The 22,882-nt window shown below is 39.9% G+C and overlaps 1 pseudogene; it reads left to right on the top strand.

Moving 5' to 3' along the window:
* Positions 1–2,741: 2,741 nt before the first annotated feature.
* Positions 2,742–22,882, top strand: part of LOC119510636 — a 30,570-nt pseudogene continuing 10,429 nt past the window's right edge.

Here is a 22,882-nt window from a genome sequence, read left to right as displayed (position 1 = left end):
TGAGTCGCAAAATACTGAAGGATAGTACACACTCAGTAAATCTCAGTGCCTCTGTTGAATTGAATGTTTGCTTGGAGGAAAGCATGCAAGAGTCAGGACATGGGTTCCAGCCTCAGCTCTGCCCACTGCAGCCCCTGTGGGCTCAGCCAAGGCAGGGAATTCCCAAGACCCAGATTCCTCCTCTCTAAAATGGAAATACTTGTACCTTAGGCAAAGGTAATTGGGAGAAACAAAGAAATGTAATAGGTGTGAAAGTTCTCTGTAAATTGTCTGTTTCCCTGTAAACATGAGGTATTACACCTTTTAGAAATAACCAAGTAATGTTCCCTTAGCAATACATCATAAAATAACTGCACTAATCAGAACACATTCAGTCATGGACTATAGCCCATTGAATCAAATGAAATAAAAACAAGTTCTGGAGGTTTCTCATCAAGTTTTGCATGAGTGACAAAGCATAACTCCAAGTATGTTTCAATCCTCATGACCATGAAATGCTTCTCCCCCTTTCAGGTTTGCGGTGTCTGCACATTGTTAATGAAGTCCTTACCTCCCATCACATCTGTTGTTCCTTCAGTAATCTCTCTCATTTTGCTGTCCACTCATTCATTCCATTATTTCTGACAAGGACAGACTAAAAAAGCAACAGAAGGAGCTGTTTCTGGAGGTGACTGGGAGATGATGAAGCCAAGGTCTCTCCAGGCCTCCCCACCCAGTTCCTCTGAGACGGGCTTTCCCCTCAGTCACACTGGTCAGGTTCACCTCCACAGTGATGGAGAGAGGGAGAAATCCAGTCCTTTTTCCTTTCTCATGAGCACCTATGGTCCTGTTATTCCTGGAGTCAAATGAAGGGATTCTATTTAATGTGACCCCTGGAAATTAAGAAGTCACGTCACAGGTCCGTCGCTTTACACCTCAAACCTATGATCTCTGTTAGCAAAGGCCTGAGTCTCATAAGGACTGATTCAGCCAGTTTGAGCTTCATCAAGCAGCCTCCCACTCAAATAAGAGTATGGGGACAGAAAATAGTTTCAACGAAAAGAGTACTCAAGACAAGAAACTTGAACACGTATTTACTAACGGAGCACTTAAGGTAAAAGGAACAAGTTTGCAGTGCAGAAATAAACTGATACATTAGCAAGCCTGGGGACTTCTGTCCCTTCCAGATGTAGCTGGACATGAGACCAGAAGACATCTCTAGTCCAAATTACAGAGTATTTACAGAGTCTTTTATTTAGGGAACATTCAATTAAGTCATATTCTGTTTTTATATTTGATCCACAGGTGATGAACTACAGGTGATAAACCATAAGTGAGTCAAGAACAAAGGAGGGTGTTCACAGTGTCATCAGACATTTAAACTTAATCTTGAATGCCTGCAAAACTTTATAGAAAACATTTCTAATTAAGCTATGACTTCTGTAAGAGCAATATACCATACACTTTACTTAGATAAAAACTAAAAATTAGAAGAGAGATTACTATTACATATCTCCAAATTAGTACAGTTTTCTTATTTCATCCTATAATTAGTTTAGCCACTTCTACATGTCCCTCTCTTCCTGCTTTTTCACCTGGGCCTGTTTAGCTTCTCCCTCAGTACAATCTTCTAAAATAGGATCAAAGGATATGAATCATCTGTCCCAGTAATTAGAGTAAGGCCTTTCCACTTTCTATCATCTGGAAATTGTACCTCAGTATTTTGGGGTAAAAGTTCTGATAAATATGCTTCTATATCAGAAGGAATAACTGGTTCTTCACTATCAGAACCAAAAGCATCAGGTGGTGTATGAGAACAGCAAGACTCCTCAGCTCTCTGATCCTCACACAGACAGAAGGAGTCAGCATCCTCATTTTCAGATTCCTCAGTAAAGATATTATCCTGTGACACTCAATGGCATGTACATTCGGACTAAGGTTTGGGGGTTTTGTTTGTCTCACTAAAATTCTTCTCAAGGAAGCTGTGGTATAAGAAACATAGCACCATGGTGATCATCAGAATAGCTAGGTTCAAATCCCACTTCTGGCACTACTGAGCTTCGTGATATTGAACAGGTTTCCTGCTCTCCCAGAGCTTTTCTTTCCCCTATTTGTTGGGCTTTTTTTTTGGGGGGGGGGGGGGGGCAGGGGTTACTTAATGGTAAAGGGAGTGGATATTTACACAGCACTTATTAATTACTGGATGCGTGTTTGATCATTCAAAGTGTATGAAAAATGTTTTATGTTAGCTATTTTATGTTTGGGCAGCTATGATGTCAGTATAGCACCTTAAAATATTTCAAAATCCTTCCATTTTCAAGGACAAAAAGGATTTTTGTGTTTGGTAAACCATAGCAGGAGAAACACTTTTAAATTCAAGGCCTAGAATACACAGATTACCGTCAAGTCCTAAATTCCCAATTGATTATTAGTCTCAGAATTGAGAATTTTTAGCAATTTTTTTAATCAAATCATTTACTACAGGAACTGCCAGGGGTGTCATTGTTTTTCAATTTAAATAAAGTTATCAATACCAGGGTCCCACCAAAGACCAATTAAATAATAATCTCCAGGTTGCAGCCTTGGAAATAGGAAAGCAAGACTGAAGGAAACTGTTTTTCAATCTTTAACAGTGAGTCAAAGTCCAATCAGAAAGGATCCAAGTGGATCTACCTGAATGGTCACTTTTTAAGGTAACACAGTGTGGAGTGATATAAAGACTGCATGTTCATAGTTGCCTTAGTAAGAAGAAAAGGTTCCGAATGGATCCAGTCATGCCTCTGGTTCTCTGTCTCTCCTGTTTGCTTCTCCTTTCCCTCTGGAAACAGACGTATGGGAATGGGAAGCTCCCGCCTGGCCCCACTCCTCTCCCAATTATTGGAAATATCTTACAGTTAAATGCTAGGGACATCAGCAAATCTTTGAGCAAGGTAAGTATGCTTTAGGCTCCTCCAGTGCCTTGCATTTGTTATAACTGACTTAACTGTTAATCTACAGTAAAATTCCCCCTGTAGATTTTGTTTTTGTTGCTTTTTTTGTTTTTGTTTTTCTATCATTTTCAGAAATAATGCAATGAAGTAATGAATTTTGCAAGAACCAAAACATCTAGGCATTGTATGGTGGCATGAAATGAACAAAGTGGCCAAGCAGCAAAAGTAGGGCATGCGGCTGCCCTTCACTGTTTCAGTTCTTGGCTGTGATTTCTAGCCTGAAGGTCAAGGTTAATAGAAGTGTTTTTGTGGTTGCAGATTTCATTCAAGAAGCCATCTACTGTATAAATCATGTGTTTTGTTCATTTGAGCCGTAAAAACTAACCTTCTCTGAAGGAGCAAACTGGGCTTGATGTCAAGGAAATAGCGATGTGGGCTCAGCACCAGCATCAGTGAATGAAAGAAAGTTCTCGGTCAGGGCCCACTGGGTGGGGACAGAAACCTTTTGGGCTCTGTGAGAAGCTGCTGCCTGTGGCCTCTGGAGCCTGCAGGGTGGAAGGAGATGCTGCCTGTCCCGGCACAGCCTCTGTGGTGCCCGCTCTCTTTCTGTGTTAGCAACACCAGCAGAACTCACATGGGCTGGGCTTGGAGCCATCTCGGGTGGTTTTAAAAATACAGATTTCTAGGCCTCATCATGCAGCTACTGAATAGAATCCCCATGGGAAGAGGTTCTCAGGTGATCCTAACGCCGTCAGTTGGGTATTGACAAAATGGGCAATTGTGAAGTGATAAACTCACCAGGCATCTGAGGTTGATCAAGCAGGGACCAAACTGTGCCTTCTATTTATTATATGGAGGATCATGGATACAAAATTTAAATTCTCTTAACCTCAGTTTCTTTATCTGTAAAATGAGCTAAATAAACCTAGCTCACAATTTTGATGATACCATTGCCTGGAACATCAGAGACCCTCCAGAAATAATCAACATGCTTACACATAAATGTTCTGAAAATTTAAAACTGTGTGTGGCAGGATAAAAACATCAACAACATTCTCGTAACATCAGTCTGCACAATATATGCACAAGATAGAGACCAAACAGCCACTTCTTTGCTAATATCTGCATCTCCTTCCCATTTCCCAGCTCTCTGAAACCTATGGCCCTGTGTTCACTCTATATTTGGGCTGGAAGCCCACTGTGGTGCTGCATGGGTATGAAGCAGTGAAGGAAGCTCTGGGTGACCATGGAGAGGAGTTTTCTGGAAGGGGCAGTTTCCCACTGGGTGAAAGAGCTTCTAAAGGACTAGGTAGGTGGATGTGTGCCTGTGTTGGGCAGCAGTGATGGGGGTGGGGAGTAGGGCATTGAAAACAGAGACTTGAATTGCTCCTCAGGACAGCCTGGTCCATAGCAGGGCTGCCCAGAACCTCTTCCTTGACCAGCATCTCCTTCCTAGTGCCTGTGTCCCCTCTTTGTAGGAGTCGTGTTCAGCAATGGAATGACAGGAGGGAGACCCGACGCTTCTCCCTCATGACCCTGAGGTACTTTGGGATGGGGAAGAGGAGTATTGAGGACCATGTTCAGGAGGAAGCCCACTGCCTTATGGAGGAGCTGCGGAAAACCAATGGTGGGTGATTTTTACTCAATACTGACCATCATAGACCACCCTCTTAGGCATCATTGAGTGACAACCATGGATGCATTTCAGGAGCAGCAGGGTCTCTCCTGAGAGTAGCGGCATCAGACCTAAGGTGGAGGAGGCTGGGTTTGAAGCAGAGCCCCATGAGAGCTTCTTTGTTTCTATGCTTCTTTGTGTGTGTGTATGTGTGTGTGTGTGTGTGTGTGTGCATGTGTGTGTATGGGTATATGCATGATTGTGTGTACAGTGTGGGTATACAAAGCTCATTTAATCCTTTTCTGTCCTGAGCTCTGTGTGTTTACTTGCAAATCAGAACATGAAGATAGAGGGCTTTGAGTCTTGTTTTCTCCAACAGTTAAAGAGCAGTCTTACCCCCATAGTTTCATTGTGGATTACCTGTTCCAGAACACTTCACCAGGGAACACTTTTCCAGGACACCATGGGAATGACCTTCTCATTTCCCAGCAGAGCATGAAACAAGTGACTTGTGCTTCTCCTTAGTTGGACGACAGGTATATGGGCAGCCTCACTGGCATGTCCAAGGGTTTCTTCAAGGCCCGAGCCTGCAGCTCTGCCCAGTCATGAAGATTATCTGTGGATTCCTAGTGGACCTCTCACCATTGTGAATTTCCTCTAAACTCAGGACGATTTTTAAACTATCAACATGAATTATTTAACCTTACTCATTACTCACACAACTGATTTATATATTTTAATAAATATATGCTAAAGCATAATTCTATAAAATACACAAAAACCGGGTGTGCCGGTTTGAATGTATTGTGTCCCCCGAATACCATTATCTTTGTGGTCTTGTGAGGAGACGTTTTGGTGATGGTTGGATTTGCTTGGAATGTGCCCCACCCAGCTGTGGGTAATGATTCTGATGAGATGTTCCCATGGAGGCATGGCCCTGCCCATTCAGGGTGGGCCTTGATCGGTGGAACTATATAAATGAGCTGACTCAGAGAGAGGGAACTAACTGAGTGCAGCTGGGAGTGATGTTTTGAAGAGAAGCAAGCTTGCTAGAGAGGAACGTCCTGGGAGAAAGCCGTTTTGAGGCCGGAGCTTTGGAGCAGACGCCAGCTGTCTTCCTAGCTAGCAGAGGTTTTCTGGACGCCACTGGCCATCCTCCGGTGAAGGTACCCGATTGCTGAGGTATTACCTTGGATGCTTTGTGGCCTTAAGACTGTAACTGTGTAGTGAAATAAACCCGTTTTATAAAAGCCTATCCATCTCTGGTGTTTTGCATTCTGCAGCATTAGCAAACTAGAACACCGGGCTACAAATAGAAGACTTTAAAAGGATTTACTTAACAAGATTTGGACTATTATTAATAACATTTACACCAACTTGCCTAACTATAAGTTGCCTCTGTTTTCTTCTCTGCCTATCTTTTCCCTCCTCTTTATTGGATTTTGTGTTAGAACTTTCATGGTAAGTATTTACCCCCCACTGCCAGCTCTTCTGACTTAGGAAGTCCTTGCCTCAATACTCTAACTTTTGCCTTGAATTCTAACTCACCCTCTTCGAAAGGAAGTGAAAGACTGAAAATCAGATTTTTGCTGTGAATCAGACACACACACACACACACACACACACACACACACACACACACACACACACGGAAATCCCAGAGTCTTCCCAAATTACCCTTCACCACCCTTGCTAGAAGAAACCTTTTCAGAAAGCTTATTGCCCTGGAGTGTTTCTGATTGCACTTGCAAAGGGTCCTGGCATCGAAGCGGCAAATCACAAAAGGGTTCCTACTATTCATTGTCTTGTCATTTCTTCACAACACTTGATTCAAGTTGACCTTAGTTACTTTTATAGATGCGAATTTGTGGACTTTATGTATCTAAAGCTTATTGATCGCTGATAACAATCCTTTTATTTACAAATTGTCACCAAAAAAAGAAAATATTCCTCTGCTTTAATTTTTTTCATTTCTAAAATGATGGAATTGACCTAAATGGTGGTCAAGTTTTAAAATTTATTATGGCATAGTGTGTTCTGTTGATGGCTAATACAAAGCAAAATCCCAGAAATCCACAGAGATGGAAGCTTTGCACCAAGAAGTTAAATTTGAGGTTTTGATAGGTGATAATGGATACAACTAGTTCAGGATTATCTTTTTTTCTATATTGTTCTTTAAGTTCAAGAGAAAAAAATCTTGATTTGCTTTTAGTTTAGGCAAGCAACATGTTTTCTCATAAGTTTTATTCATTTTTGTAATTTTTCTTCTTAGACATATGGATTGCTTTTACTTTTTCACATTTATTACTTCAAATATTGAATTTACCCATAATCTCTATCTTCAGATCTCCCCTCGGTGGTTCAACATATGAAAACAACTTATTAGGTTTTCAAAAATGTGAGGTTCCTAACTGCTCTCATCCTTCCTATATCAATGCTTAATTGTCTATGGGCTTTGTAGACAGACTTGATTCTGCATTGATAATCTGAATTTTTAGATGTCTTGAAAAGTGACTGGTAGGTCAGAGTTGCTCAAGAATCCACACAATGCAGTGAGTCAAAGTTTTAAATAGTAAGTTTAAGGTTTATTAGAGGAAGAAAGCAGGTGGGAGCCAGCAAAAAGAAAGAAAATGGCTCCAGCTCTCTTTCTGAGAGTAGCATATTTTAAAGACAAAAAAAAAAACCATGTGGGGATGGAAGGGTGTCCTGTGCTTTGAGTGGATGAGGGCTTATCAACTTCTGAGCTGATTGCTTACTAGGGTTCTAATGCACTACTCTTCTTTGATGTGCAACCATATTATATGTATGGAGGAAGCAGGCCTCTTGGCTTTCTTGTGGTGGTTCATCTTATGGACTTATCTGATCTTGTCTTATCTGCCTTTTGGGGTCGAGGCACCACTATGACTGGGATTTCTAAAACAGCCTTTAACCATTAGTTTATGGTGCACCTGGTATCTATGAGATAAGCTGTGGAGCATCTGGATCAGACATTCCTTCTATAGGTTAGACATTTTCTGGGGTCTGACAGTGGCCTCTTTACATTTTTTTCTTTCTTCCTCCAAAATATCAGGCATGTTGGGTTAGAAAGGTAACATAAATGCAGGGGAGGTAATGGGCTATTTGGAAAATCATGACGAAACCAGTTAAAACATAATGGTCAGCTCAGGTTGAGGGGTAAAGTAAGGCATTGATTTTATACATCCCGAATTTTTGACTGATAAGAGAATTTCTGGATAGATATGGCATTAGTGCTTCTAAAATTACCTTTTAATTTTAGTGATTCTAAAATTATCTTCCGTATCTCAAAGAAAAAGAGTTTTATATGTACATTTTCATGGTGTTTTTGAAATGTTTTCAATTCTTTAGGGTCTCCCTGTGGTCCCACTTTTATCCTGGGCTGTGCTCCCTGCAATGTGATCTGCTCTGTTGTTTTCCACACTTGTTTTGAATACACAGATCAAGATTTTCTTACCTTGATGGCACAACTCAATGAAAACACCAGGATTCTGAGCACCCCATGGGTCCAGGTGAGACCAAGATCCCTTTTCCTGAGAAACCATTTATTCTCTTTTCTATAACAAGTTCTAAATTCTATATGGAGCAAACTGTGAAATGGGTGTTTGAACACCACACTCCTGGCCAAAGCTTGGCATCAAAGAGCAAACATCAGGGAAAGATAGGCAAACTCTTTACAATACAAGAAACCACATACCCAGAATATTGAGCTCAAATTCAAGACAATTGGCTCCCTGTTCAGCGGTTTTTCTAAAGTCCATTTTCCATAAAGTACTTGGTGACTTCCAAAAAGCATGCCCATAGCGCCCAGTGGAGACCCGAGACATTTGCTGATAGGCTTCCATTGCCACAAAGCTTGTCCTCTCAACACTTTGAGACCTCTTCATCAGAGTACTTGGCAGAAATAGCCTAATTTATGATATCAAGGAGGGAGTATAATTGGGACCACAGTGCTGCCAGGAAACACTGACTAAAGTGTAGGGGTGTTTGCTGCTTCAGCTGGGACCCTAGCAGAAAAGGTCACTGGGTTAGATGACAATATGATTGGGTTTTATGTTGTCTGAGCTGGGCTGAGCTGGTCTATCCTGGACTCTGCCTAAATGATAGTTGTGTGATCTTAAAGTAGTCACATACCTGCTCTGGTGCACAGCCACCAAATCTATAAAACACAAAGCTCGGTTTTATGGTACCTCAAGTGCCTCCATGTTTTACAATACCAATTCTATTTCTGAGGCTGCTCGATAGAAAGAAACAGCAGGTACTAGCTTTGTGCTCCATATCAGGCTGTCCAAATTCCCTTACCCTTTGTCCTCATCTACAAAATGTGAATCATAGTAATCCACGCCATCCTCTACTTCAAACTTGTAGGAAAGAATTGTTGTAAAAATGAGAAAATTGCCATAAAGATGCTTTAATTTTATAAAAGTGATATATGTGTTTAAGAAATGACTATCATCTTTGATACTCTGGTCAGAATGTTCTCCCTCAAATCTATTAGCATGCAGAATTCAAGATGGAGATGGTTTTTTATTCATCGTTATAGCTCAAGTTTCTAACCATAGTCGGGCATTACGACATAAGTTTCATTAAACTTTTTTTAAAATAAATGATTTTTTTCTCTTTTAGTTCTGCCATGCTTTCCCTGTTTTCATACATTATCTCCCTGGGAGTCACAAGAAAGTACTTAAAAACACAGAATTTTTTAAAAATTTGCTTTGAAAAAAATTAAAGAACACCAAGAATCCCTGGACATTAACAATCCTCGGGACTATATTGATTGCTTCCTAATCAAAATGGAACAGGTAAAGTGTCAAAAAAATTCAGTTACTTGTTTGCTTGTATATGTTGTGGTCCCTTGATTGATTCTGTACATACCAGGGATGTTTAAAAGAACAGACAAATAGTGCTTATGTCCGTATTGTATGCATGGAAGATTTTACAACTGAATTGTTAAATGAGTAGAGTACAGGGGTCCTGTGCTCAAGGCACTAATAAGATACCTGAGGAGAAGCACAATGCTCAATTCAGATGAAACAGAATTAATTAAAAGGTTAGAAAATACAAAATAGCAAGCATTGAAATGAAGAAGGAAAAGATCATGGCACACAGCGTCTGGGAAAGTGAGAAGGAAAGGCTTAACCAGAGTGTCTTTGTCAAGTGCGTTTCGCTCTCCCAACTTCAATTTATGGGAACTCTAGTCAGTGAGTCCCTTGGCCTCAGCATCTGCATTAACCCCATTTTCTCCTTCATTTACATGGGCAGTTAATGCCCAAACTCTCTGTATTCATGTTTGCTGTGTCTCTTCAGTTTGGTTATTCCTACCCATTCATGCCTGTGTTTCCTAGAGCAAGTTGCCTAGTGCCTCGCATGTGGAATACAGAAGCACTGGCTCCCCCTTGGATTTGTGAATCCAGTCTCTGCCTATAGTCCATTCTAGGTTGCACCACCATAATATCTTTTGCACAACTTTAGTTTCATAATGAATCTGCAGTCAATACTGAGTCCCCATAAATTCTTTAGCTGAAGAAAATTGCCAACCATTGATTCAGGCCTAAAAACATCTTACATGTTATGACCCTAATTTACCCTTTTCTATCAATGGTTGTTAGTCGACAAATAAGAGACAACCCAATTAAGAATAGGTTAGGAAGTAGTGGGTTTATATTTATCCCCTATAAAGAGTCACTTGGGGAGGCGGGGCAAGATGGCAGAGTGGTGAGGAACAGAATCTCGTCTCTCCCCTCAAGCAGCTGGCAATTACCCAAGAACTATATGAAACAGTGTTTTCGGGGTCTCCAGTAACCAGTCACACATTGGACACAAGTTTGGAATTGGAGGAAAAGCTGAGATCGCAGCGAACATTGTAAGTTCCCCGGACCAGGGGTCTGGCGCCCCTCCCCACTCAGACCTCACAGACTGTCTTGCTGCCAGCTTCCTGAAAGGGGGGGGGGGACCAAAAAACAGCAATCTGCTGAGGGCAAGAAGGGAGGCTCAACCCAGCCTCAACTGCAGAATTAATTAACAAATTAATTAACTTTGGGAGCTGGGGTGCTAAAGAAGGGCTGGGCTCTGAGAAGTGGGGGCACGTAAAAGCAGGCACCCATTCCCAGACTCCAAAAAAGCCATTTTTTTTTCCCCTACATTTTGTCCCTTCTGGCTTCTCACTGATCCCTTATCTTTTTGCATTTCAATAGCCCCTGGCAGAGGTGGAACTGAAGGGGTTGGAGAGTAATTATCAGACAATAGCCCAAAGCATATCTTTAAATGCTCTATTCTGACACTGACAAAACTTCCAGGCTGGGGAAAGACTTTTAAAAGAGACTCTTTTTTTTTTTTTCCCCCTTTTTCTTTTTCTTGATTTCTTTTCTACTTTTTTTTTTTTTTTTAATCTAAAAGTAATGTATGTGGTTATTTTCTATCGGAAAGCCCAGGTTGAGGAACTAGGCTGGGCTTGGGGGAGACAGAGTACCCACAGTGTCTTTGAATTCCGTATTCACTACTGAAGGCCTCCACCCCCGTCTTTAATTGGCAACTCAGTCTCACCAAGGAATCTAGCTGGAGAGGCCCCAAAGAGGATAGAGGAGAAGGGAATAGTGCCCCTGAGAGACAACTGGAGTTCTGAGGATTGTGAAAGTGGAGGGAGGTCCAGCTCAACTGGCAGTACTCCTGGGAATTCAGACCCCAGGGGCTGGAATTCAGATTCCAGCTTCAGTCAGCCACGCCCCTGACAGGATCAGAGTCACCAGGAGAAGTAAAGGCTCCATACTTCCTTACACTGGTGGGGGAGCTGTGGGCTGGCCAGCGCCACCTGCGGGACAGGAGAGGAAAAGCACCAATTCTAAAGGCCTCATAGGAGGGTCTCATTCTCAGGAAAACGCCATACCCTCCCAATGAGACCTGGGCCTCACTAGACTGGGAAAATCTGACTAGGGTCGACCATATCTGAGGAGACCCACTCACAAAAAGGTTACATAGAGGCAGAGCAAGAAACAGAAAAAACAAGAGGGGAAAAATTCTGATCAACTAAATAGAACCTAAGTTAGAGGTCTAGAATAAGTTGAACTGAATAACAGAGGCCAGAGAACAAAGCCAACCAACAAGAAAACCACTAGGTAAAAGACAGAAAACAAGCTCCAAAATAAACTAATCAAGAGAATCAGATGCCTAGACAACTTAAGATAACAAGCTATACCAGGAAACATGAAAACATGGACCAGCCAAAGGAACAAACTAATAGCTCAGCTGAGACACAGGAGTGGAGGCAACTAATGCTAAATAAATTTGATGAAATGAAGGACGATATAGCAAAAGAGCTGAAGGAGATAAAGAAGACACTGGCTGACCATAAAGAAGAATTCATAAACTTAAAAAAACAAATGGCAGAACTCATGGGAATGAAGGCCACAATGGAGGAGATGAAAAACACAATGGAGGGACACAACAGTAGATTTGAACAGGCAGAAGAAAGGATCAGTGAACTGGAAGACAGGTCATTCAAATTCATACACACAAAAGAACAGATGGTGAAAAAAAAAAGGAAAAATATGAGCAGGGTCTTAGGGAGCTGAGTGACAACATGAAACACACAAACATACATGTTATGGGTATCCCAGAAGGAGAAGAGAAGGGAAAAGGGGCAGAAAAAGTAATAGAAGACATATTCACTGAAAATTTCCCAACTCTTATCAAAGACAGAAAATTAGAGATTCAAGAAGTACAACGTACCCCAAATAGAATAGATCCCAACAGACTTACTTCAAGACACTTACTGGTCAGATTGTCCAATGTCAAAGACAAAGAGAGGATTCTGAAAGCAGCAAGAGAAAAGCAATACATCACATACAAGGGAAGGTCAATAAGAGTATGTACAGATTTCTCTGCAGAAGCCATGGAGGCAAGAAGACATTGGCATGATATATTTAAGATACTGAAAGAGAAAAACTGCCAACCAAGAATTCTATATCCAACAAAACTTTCCTTCAAAAATGAGGGAGAGATTAAAACATTTTCAGACAAACAGACACTGAGAGAGTTTGTGAATAAGAGACTGGCACTACAAGAAATACTAAAGGGAGTGCTACAGGCTGACAGGAACAGACAGGAGAGAGAGAGTTGGAGAAGAGTGCAGAAATGAAGATTATCAGCAAAGATAAAAGGAGAGGAAGAAATAAGATATGACATATAAATTCCAAAAAACAAAATGGTAGTAGAAAGTACTGCCCTTACAGTAATAACACTAAATGTAAATGGATTAAACTCCCCAATAAAAAGACACAGACTGGCAGAATGGATTAAAAAACAGGACCCATCTATATGCTGTCTACAAGAAACTCACTTTAGACACAAGGACAAACATAGACTGAAAGTGAAAGGTTGGAAAAGATATTTCATGCAAACAACAACCAGAAAAAAGCAGGAGTAGCTATACTAATATCAGACAAGTTAGACTTCAAAAGTGAAACAATTAAAAGAGACAAAGAAGGACACTATATATTAATAAAAGGGTCAATTCATCAAGAAAACATAACAGTCATAAATATTTATGCACCAAACCAGAATGCCCCAAAATTCATGAGGCAAACACTGCGATCACTGAAAGGAGAAATAGATACCTCTACAATAATAGTTGGAGACTTCAATACACCACTCTCATCAATGGATAGAACATCCAGACAGAGGATCACTAAAGAAACAGAGATGTTGAATTGTATGATAAATGAACTAGACTTGACAGACATTTATAGAACACTACATCCGACAACAGCAGGATACACTTATTTCTCAAGTGCTCATGGAACATTCTCTACGATAGACCACATGTTGGGTCACAAAGCAAGTGTCAACAAATTTTAAAATATTGATATTATACAAAACACTTTCTCAGACCACAATGGAATGAAGTTGGAAATAAATAAAAGGCAGAAGGTCATAAAATTCACAAACATAAAATTCACAAACATAAAATTCACAAAAAATGGAGGCTAAACAACACCCTCTTAGAAAACCAGTGGGTAAACGAAGAAATTACAAGAGAAATTAGTAAATACCTCAAGGCAATTGACAATGAAAACACAACTTATCAAAACTTATGGGATGCAGCAAAGGCGGTGCTGAGAGGGAAATTTATTGCCCTAAATGCCTATATTAAAAGAGAAGAGAGAGCAAAAATTGAAGAGTTAACTGCTCACCTGGAGGAATTAGAGAAAGAACAGCAAACTAACCCCAAAGCAAGCAGAAGGGAAGAAATAACAAAGATTAGAGCAGAAATAAATGCAATTGAGAACAGGAAAACAATAGAGAGAATCAACAAAACCAGAAGTTGGTTCTTTGAGAAAATCAATAAAATCGATGGACCATTGGCTAGGCTAACAAAAAAAAAGAGAGAGCAGATGCAAATAAATGCAATCAGAAATAGGAAAGGAAATATAACTACCAACCCTGCAGAAATTAAGGAGATAATGAGAAGATACTATGAGCAACTATATGCTAATAAACTAGACAACTTAGATGAAATGGACAACTTCCTAGAAAAGCATAAACAACCAACATTAACTCAAGAAGAAATAGATGACCTCAACAAACCAATCACAAGTAAAGAGATTGAGTCAGTCATCAAAAAGCTCCCAAAAAGGAAAAGCCCAGGACCAGATGGTTTCACATGTGAATTCTACCAAGCATTCAAGAACGAATTAGTACCAATCCTGCTCAATCTCTTCAAAAAAACTGAAGAAGAGGGAAAGCCACCTAACTCTTTCTATGAAGCCATCATCACCCTAATACCAAAACCAGGCAAAGATACTACAAAAAAAGAAAATTATAGACCAATTTCTTTAATGAATATAGACGCAAAAATCCTCAACAAAATACTTGCAAATCGAATCCAGCAGCACATTGAAAGAATTATACACCACGACCAGGTGGGATTTATTCCAGGTATGCAAGGCTGGTTCAACACAAGAAAATCAATTAATGTAATACACCACATCAATACAAGCAGAAGAACCACATGATCATCTCGATTGATGCAGAAAAGGCATTTGACAAAATTCAACATCCTTTCCTGATGAAAACACTTCAAAGGATAGGAATAGAAGGGAACTTTTTCAATATGATAAAGGCAATATATGAAAAACCCACAGCTAACATCACACTCAATGGGGAGAGACTGAAAGCTTTTCCTCTAAGGTCAGGAAGAAGACAGGGATGCCCACTATCACCATTGTTATTCAACATTGTGCTGGAAGTTCTAGCTAGAGCAATTAGGCAAGAAAAAGAAATAAAAGGCATCCAAATTGGAGAGGAAGAAGTAAAACTTTCACTATTTGCAGATGACATGATTCTATATGTAGGAAATCCAGAAAAATCTACAGCAAAGCTACTAGAACTAGTCAATGAATACAGCAAAGTAGCAGGCTACAAGATCAACACACAAAAATCTGTAGTGTTCTTATACACAAGTAATGTGCAACAAGAGGAGGAAATCAAGAAAAAAATCCCATTTACAATAGCAACCAAAAGAATCAAGTATTTAGGAATAAACTTAACCAAGGACACAAAAGACCTTTACATAGAAAACTATAAGAAACTGCTAAAAGAAATTGAACAAGACCTGAAAAAATGGAAGGACATACCATGTTCATGGATTGGAAGACTAAATATAGTTAAGATGGCAATTTTACCTAAACTGATTTACAGATTCAATGCAATACCAATTCAAATCCCAACAACTTACTTTACAGAAATAGAAAAACCAATAACTAAATTTATTTGGAAGGGTAAGGTGCCCCTGAATAGCCAAAAATGTTTTGAGAAAGAGAAGTGAAGTGGTAGGTCTCACACTACCTGACTTTGAAGCATATTCCAAAGCTACAGTGCTCAAAACAGCATGGTACTGGCATAAGGACAGATATACTGATCAATGGAATCAAATTGAGTGTTCAGAAGTAGACCCTTACATCTATGGACAACTGATCTTTGATAAGGCAGTGAAGCCGAAGCAACTGGGAAAGAGCAGCCTGTTCAATAAACGGTGTTTGGAGAACTGGATATCCATTTCCAAAAGAATGAAAGAGGATGTCCATCTCACACCTTATACCAAAATTAACTCAGAGTGGATCAAAGACCTAAACATTAGCACCAAGACCATAAAACTCTTAGAAGAAAATGTAGGGCAATATCTTAAAGATCTTGTGAAAGGAGGTGGTTTCTTAGACCTCACACCCAAGGCACGAGCAACCAAAGAACAAACAGACAAACGGGATCTCCTCAAAATTACACACTTTTGTACATCAAAGGACTTTGTCAGAAAAGTAAAAAGGCAACCTACACAATGGGAGATGATATTTGGAAACAACATATCAGATAAGGGTTTAATATCCTGAATATATAAAGGAATCCTGCATCTCAATAACAGAAAGACAAACAATCCAATTAAAAAATGGGCAAAAGAGATGAACAGACATTTTTTCTGAAGAGGAAGTACAAATGGCTCAAAAGCATATGAAAAAATGCTCAACTTCACTGGCTATTAAGGAAATGCAAATCAAAACCACAATGAGATATCATCTCACACCTACCAGAATGGCCATTCTCCAAAAAACAGAAAATGAGAAGTGCTGGAGAGGATGTGGAGAAAGAGGCACACTTATTCATTGTTCGTGATAATGTAGAATGGTTCAACCACTCTGGAAGACAGTATGGAGGTTCCTCAGGAAGCTAAATATAGATTTGCCATATGACCCAGCTATTCCATTGCTGGGTATATACTCAGAGGAACTGAAACTTAAGACACAAACAGACATTTGTAAACCAATGTTTATTGCAGCATTATTCACAATTGCCAAGAGATGGAAACAGCCCAAATGTCCATCAAACGATGAGTGGATAAACAAACTGTGGTATATACACATGATGGAATATTATGCAGCTGTAAGACAGAACAAAGACATGGATCATGTAATAATGTGGATGAACCTTGAGGACATTATGTTGAGTGAAGTTAGCCAGAAACAAAAGGACAGATTCTGTATGGTCTCACTAATATGAACAGATATTAATGAACAAACTTTGGGAGTTAAAAGCTGACAACACAGGCAACCAGGAGATAGAAAGAGGGCAGAGATCAGCCATTTGATGCTGAAGGACTACAGAATGTTTAGGATTGACTGCAGAGATCCAGAAATAGATAGCATAATACTGTGTGATGCTAGCACGGTATTGTAAGTACACTGAACAAAGATGTCTGTGAGTAAAGCTGAAAGAGGTGGGATAGGAGAATGTATGACACCAGAGGTAAAGATAGATGATAAAGACTGGGACTGTATAACGTGGCAAAAACTGGAGTGGCCAATGACTGTTACTAAATATACAAATGTAAAAATGTTTTTGCATGTGGGAAAGCAAATGAATGTCAACCATGTAGAGAGTTGAAAAAGGGATGGTATTCAGGAAAAAACATAATCAAAGCAAACTGGAGTCTATGGTCAACAGTAACATTGTAATATACCTCCATTAAATGTAACAAAGGCAATAAGCCAATGCTAAATGTATATGAGAGGGGGATATAGGGGAGGAATATGGGGTTCTTGGTAGTGGTGTTATTTGCTGTCCTTACTAGTATATTGTATTGTATGACATGTTATTTTTCTTTTTATCATTTTTTCTTATTGCTAAAAAAAAAAAAAACAATTTTTCTTTTAGTAATCAGTATGTTCAAATGCTGATTGTGGTGATAAATGTACAACTTTATGATGATACCATGAACAACTGATTGTACACTGTGGATAAATGTATGGTATGTGAATATAACTCAATAAAATTGTAGGAAAATATATATATAGGAGTAAAAGTGTTGGAGAAAACATGGTGAGAGGGATGATGCCTCACCAATATGGACTAACTACAATGTGTAAACTCAGAATTGAATCTTAGAACATAGACTAATGTGGACACAATAATTGTAATAGTCCCTAGATTGTAAGCTCTTACAGCAGCTAATTCTATCCCTGAATTGTAATGCCTATCTCTAAACTTTGAGATGCTGATCCCCTAGCGTATAACCTGATTGGTCTCTGGAACAATGCATATCTGTGAGACCCTTGAAACTCAGAGCTAGAGCTCGGCAGATATGAATGTCAGTATTAGTGCATACAGCCACTGTCAAAAAAAAAAAAAAAAAAAAGCTGAAAAAGAGCCCAGACTTCAATTAGTGATATGAATGAAGCAGGTCTGGTTAAGACCACGGCAAGCCAGGCCAAAGGGTAAAGGTTGAAACTGATTGTGTTTTAAAACTTCAACTTTCATATGAGACCAAGGGAATAGATATCTATTTGGTACAGGATCTAAATTTTCTAAACGGTACAACTCTACAGTCGATTTGTTCAAACACCACAATTGCATGGAACTTTGAATAGGAAGTGAGATACGGTAGGTTAGTATAGGCTGGAGTGAAATAGGGACACATCCTAGAGTAATTTGGGCAGATAATAAAAAATATATTTACAGCCTCCCCCTCCCCAGCCCTGAGGATCTGGGGGAAGGTGCGGAGGATGTGTTGGACATCCTCACCTGGACTGGTGTTGATGTCGTCACAAACATTGGGACCGGTGGTTTGATGTGCTGAGCCCTCGAGCATGGGACTTGCCCTTATGAAGCTCATTACCACAAAGGAGAGTCTAAAGTTGTATGTAATTGTGCCTAAGAGTCTCCCCGGAGTACCTCTTTGTTGATCAGATGAGGCCCTCTCTCTCTCTAACTGAGCCATCTCGACAGGTGAACTTGCTGCCCTCCCCCCTACGTAGGACCCGACTCCCAGGGGTGTAAATCTCCCTGGCAGTGCAGAGTATGACTCCTGGGGATGAATGTGGACCCGGCATCGTGGGACTGAGAGTATCTTCTTGACCAAAAGGGGGATACAAAATTAGACGAAATAGTTTCAGTGGCTGAGAGATTTCAAATGGAGTCGAGAGGTCACTCTGGTGGACATTCTTATGCACTATATAGATAACACCTCTTAGGCTTTAATGTATTGGAATAGCTAGAAGTAAATACCTGAAACTACCAAACTCCAACCCAGCAGTCTGGACTCCTGAAGACAATTATATAATAATGTAGATTACAAGGGGTGACAGTGTGATTGTGAAGACCTTGTGGATCACACCCCCTTTATCTAGTGTATGGATGAGTGGAGGAATGGGGATAAAAACTAAAGGACAAATGGGGTGGGATGGGGGGATGATTTGGGTGTTCTTTTTTCACTTTTATTTTTTATTCTTGTTCTGGTTCTTTCTGATGTAAGGAAAATGTTCAGAGATAGATTGTGGTGATGAACGCATAACTATGTTGTCATACTGTGGACAGTGGATTGTATATCATGGATGATTGTATGGTGTGTGAATGTATTTCAATAAAACTGAATTTAATAAAAAAAAAAAGAAAGAAAAAGAATCACTTGGGTCCATCCAAGGCCAACATAGTAGCCCTGAAGCATTGTGAAATCAGGTACCTTCCATTTTTCTTCACCATATTTCCTATGTAGGCCTTCATCTTCATGTTCATATCCTCACATCGCAAGATTGTATCTGCCCCTCCACCATGTTGCCATCTGTCTTTGGACTAACAAGTAAAGAGTAAAGTGGCACCAGCAGGGTTCTGCTTATATCCTGTTGGCATGAATTATATTTCATGGGCAACACAACTCTAAATTAGGCTGGGAAATGGAATTTCTAGGGAAGCTAGGTTGAAAGGAGTAAGAGATAAAGATTGGACCAAGTAACATCCAGTCCCCAATACACCTTGAAATATGTTTTCAAATAGTGCAGTCTCCATTTTTCTGTTTCCTCAACTTTAAAATAATCTGTGTGATTTTGGGTTCATTGTAATTAAACATACAGGCAAAAAAATTCATCAAATGATTCCATCAAATCATCCCTAGGAAAAACATAATCCACAGTCTGAATTTACCATGGAAAACTTGACAGTGACTGTAACTGATCTATTCAGTGCTGGGACAAAGACTATGAGCACCACCCTGAGATATGGACTCCTGCTCCTGCTGAAGTACCCAGAGGTTGCAGATATGACCACAGATGGTGGGCAAGGGGAATTTTGGCATAGAAGTTGGCAAAGCACTGTAGTGTACTCAATGTTGACTGTGTTAGAGAAGATCCATTATCAGCCAACCAGCTGTAATATATCAATATTTGATGAAGTAATAAAAATGAGACACTTTTTCAGAAAAGGAGTGCGGAACTGTAGGAGCACAATGAGAAACGCTGAAGCTTTCGAACACTGTCTGGATTTCAATTGAAATGATTTTCTCCAGACACATTTGCATTAGCCTAGGATTGAATAATATTGTCATTAGTGAAAATGCCATTTGAATGCTAGGACTGTGCTTGTAGAAATCTCTTCTCATTCTGAAAATGCAGTGCTCTATTGCTGGCCCAGGGATGATAGAATTCTTCCTTATTGAAGCCTAAAGCTTCAATTTCTCGAAATTGTGGAATGTCAATTTCTGGAAATTCTAGAAACTTAGGGAAGCAGCCTCGGAAAATGTACACAGTCTGGCAAGTACTCTAAAAAGGCTCATAAGGAAGGTCTTGCTATTTAGGGAGGATATGTGCCTAAGGGTATTTCTAAATTCCAGAAGTCTGTGTCCAAAAAGCACAATGATAAGAAGCTCTTTTATCAATACTTTTTATCTTTATAAATAGATTAATATTAGAAATTGACATTGAAAGAGATTCCAAATATGCATAGCAGATAAGCAACAAAAATTACCTTTTTCTGTATCAGGATCCTACTGAAATAACTATAAATTAATTATAAATGAGAATTAGTGCTTTTAAATTTGGAGGAGAACAGGAAACACCTGATAAATTTTCAATAAATTTCTATAACACAGAGGGCAGATGGAAACGTGATAACTAACTCAGCAGAGAGGATGAAATGTAACCAAAATGTCAGATGAGGAAGATTCATCAATAAGAAAAAGTCAATTTGTGCCCTTGCAATCCCCATCAGTCTGGTATTCAGAAGTAAAAAATGTTAAAGAATGTAGTAAGAGAAAATGAGGCCAAAAATCGGATGGCCTCCGCACCCCATTTTGCTCCAAAACTGCTTTCAGCATGTAATTCCGCCCCCAAAACCCACACACATATAAAGATATGAGTTTATTCTAGAGAAAGTATACTAAGAGGCCCTGCACTCAGGCACATGTGCAGAGACAGGGATGGAATGAGGCTCAGGGCTAAAAAGAAGGGTTAAGAAAGAGTCTACCTCTTGAATTCTGAGATCCTTAGCTGCTTTCCCCATCCTGAGTTCTGGAATCCAGCAGCCAGAAATTGATTGCAGAGCATGAACAGCTCCAGAGAAAAGACTTACATTCTCTGACATCCATAAAAATATTTTTTCTGAGGGTCCAGAAAGAGAATGAAACACAAGCGTCTTCCCAAGGCACAGGGTCATGGAATTTCAGAACATGAGATTTAAGAGAAAATCATTAAAAATTTCAGAGAAGAGGGGAGGGGCAAGATGCAGCATAGTGTAGTGTGGAATTTAGCTATTCCCATGGAGCAACTAATAAACAACAGGAACAACTAGTAAATAATTTGGAACAATAGCTGGGATACAACCATGACTGTCCACTCATTGTACGCCAGCATGGAATGGGTGGAATGACTGAGATCACAGCATAAAACTGTAAGTAGAAACTGCTGAACTGCATCTGGAGCCCCCTTCCCTCACAGCAGGCTGAGCTTGAAGACCTCATTGTGGGAAAAAGCAGTATTCCTGGAGGAAGCGAATATAGCTCAGCCTAGCTCCAACTGGGTTTTAATTAGCAGATGTAGACTGCAGAAGACAAGCTACAAACATAGAAAAACCCCTAATAAGCAAGAAAGTAACCTGATGTCACACCCAGTGGAGAGGAGGTGAGGCTGACTGACAAAATATTATTTTTAATTAAAAAAAAAATACAGAGGTTTTCGAAACAGCTGATCTTAGAAAGCCAGGAAACTCCAGTGTCCCCAGAAAGGGAGCAATAGCTATCTCTGGCCAATAGATGAAACTGGGGGAACCTGGACTGGCTCTGAAAAGGGGCTTTCTTTCCCTTTTTTCTCTCTCTCAACCTGGGTGACTCAGTGGAGAGAGCCTCAGTCCTTTTCAGTTCACAGTGCTATGACCCATACAGGGGAGGAGTTAACAGAGTCAGAAAGACAAAGGAGTAATTCAAGTGCAGAACTTTACTCCCTAGGGGGTGAATCTTCCCTAAGAGGAAGAAGGTGAGGCCCTGCTCTTATGCATACCCTCCCTTCAGAACTCAGACGACAGGGTCTGGGGTAAAACAGTCAAAACAGAAACAAGTCAAGCTGAGAATTAAAGGGACCCCATGAATTAAAGAGTTACACCAGTGGGAAGCAACAGGCTGACAGGCACCACCTGCTGGGCAGGTTAAGAAAAACACTGTAGCTAGAGGCCTCACAGGAAACTCTGTGAATCTTCTTAGACACACCCTCAGGGAAACCGGATACTGAATATTGCCCCTTTCTGAGACCGGAGCCCATTCTGCTCTGGCAAGATCTGATTGGGGTAACCAAGGAAACCAGATACCTAGACAAATAAAACTACAAATTTCATTAGCAAAAATAAAGATATGGCCCAGTCAAGGAACAAACTTACACCTCAATTGAGATACAGTTGAGGTATTGTTTCACTTTAATGAAACAATCAATTAAAGATTTTCAAACAAATTTGCTAAATCAATTAAAAAACTAAGTCAACAAGTTTAGGGAAGATATGGAAACAGAGATGAAGGATATAAAGAAAACATAGGGTGAATATAAGGAAGAACCAGAAAGTTTGAAAAAACCATAGACAGAATCTATGGAAATGAAAGGCACAACACAAGAGATGAAAAAGAAAATGGAGACATACAGCAGCAGATTTCAAGAGGCAGAAGAAAATACTCAGGAACTGGAGAACAAGACACCTGAAATCCTACACACAAAAGAACAGATAGGAAAAGCAATGCGAAAATATGAGCAATGTCTCAGGGAAATGAATGACAATGTGAAGTGCATAAATGTACATGTCATGGGTGTCCCAGAAGGAGAAGAGAAGGGAAAAGGGTCAGAAGCAATAATAAAGGAAATAATGAAAATTTCCCATCTCTTATGAAAGGCATAAAATTACAGCTCCAAGAAGGACAGCGTACGCCAAACAGAATAGATCTGAATAGGCCTCTATGAAGACACTTAATAATTAGATTATCAAACATCACAGACAAAGAGAGACTCCTTAAAGCAGCAAGAGGAAAGTGATCCATCACATACAAGGAAAGCCT

This window comes from Choloepus didactylus, chromosome 15 (assembly GCF_015220235.1).
Source record: "Choloepus didactylus isolate mChoDid1 chromosome 15, mChoDid1.pri, whole genome shotgun sequence".
In the NCBI taxonomy this organism is placed as follows: domain Eukaryota; kingdom Metazoa; phylum Chordata; class Mammalia; order Pilosa; family Megalonychidae; genus Choloepus; species Choloepus didactylus.
The sequence above is the reverse complement of the archived record's forward strand: the minus strand, read 5'-3'. Positions and strand labels throughout refer to the sequence as shown.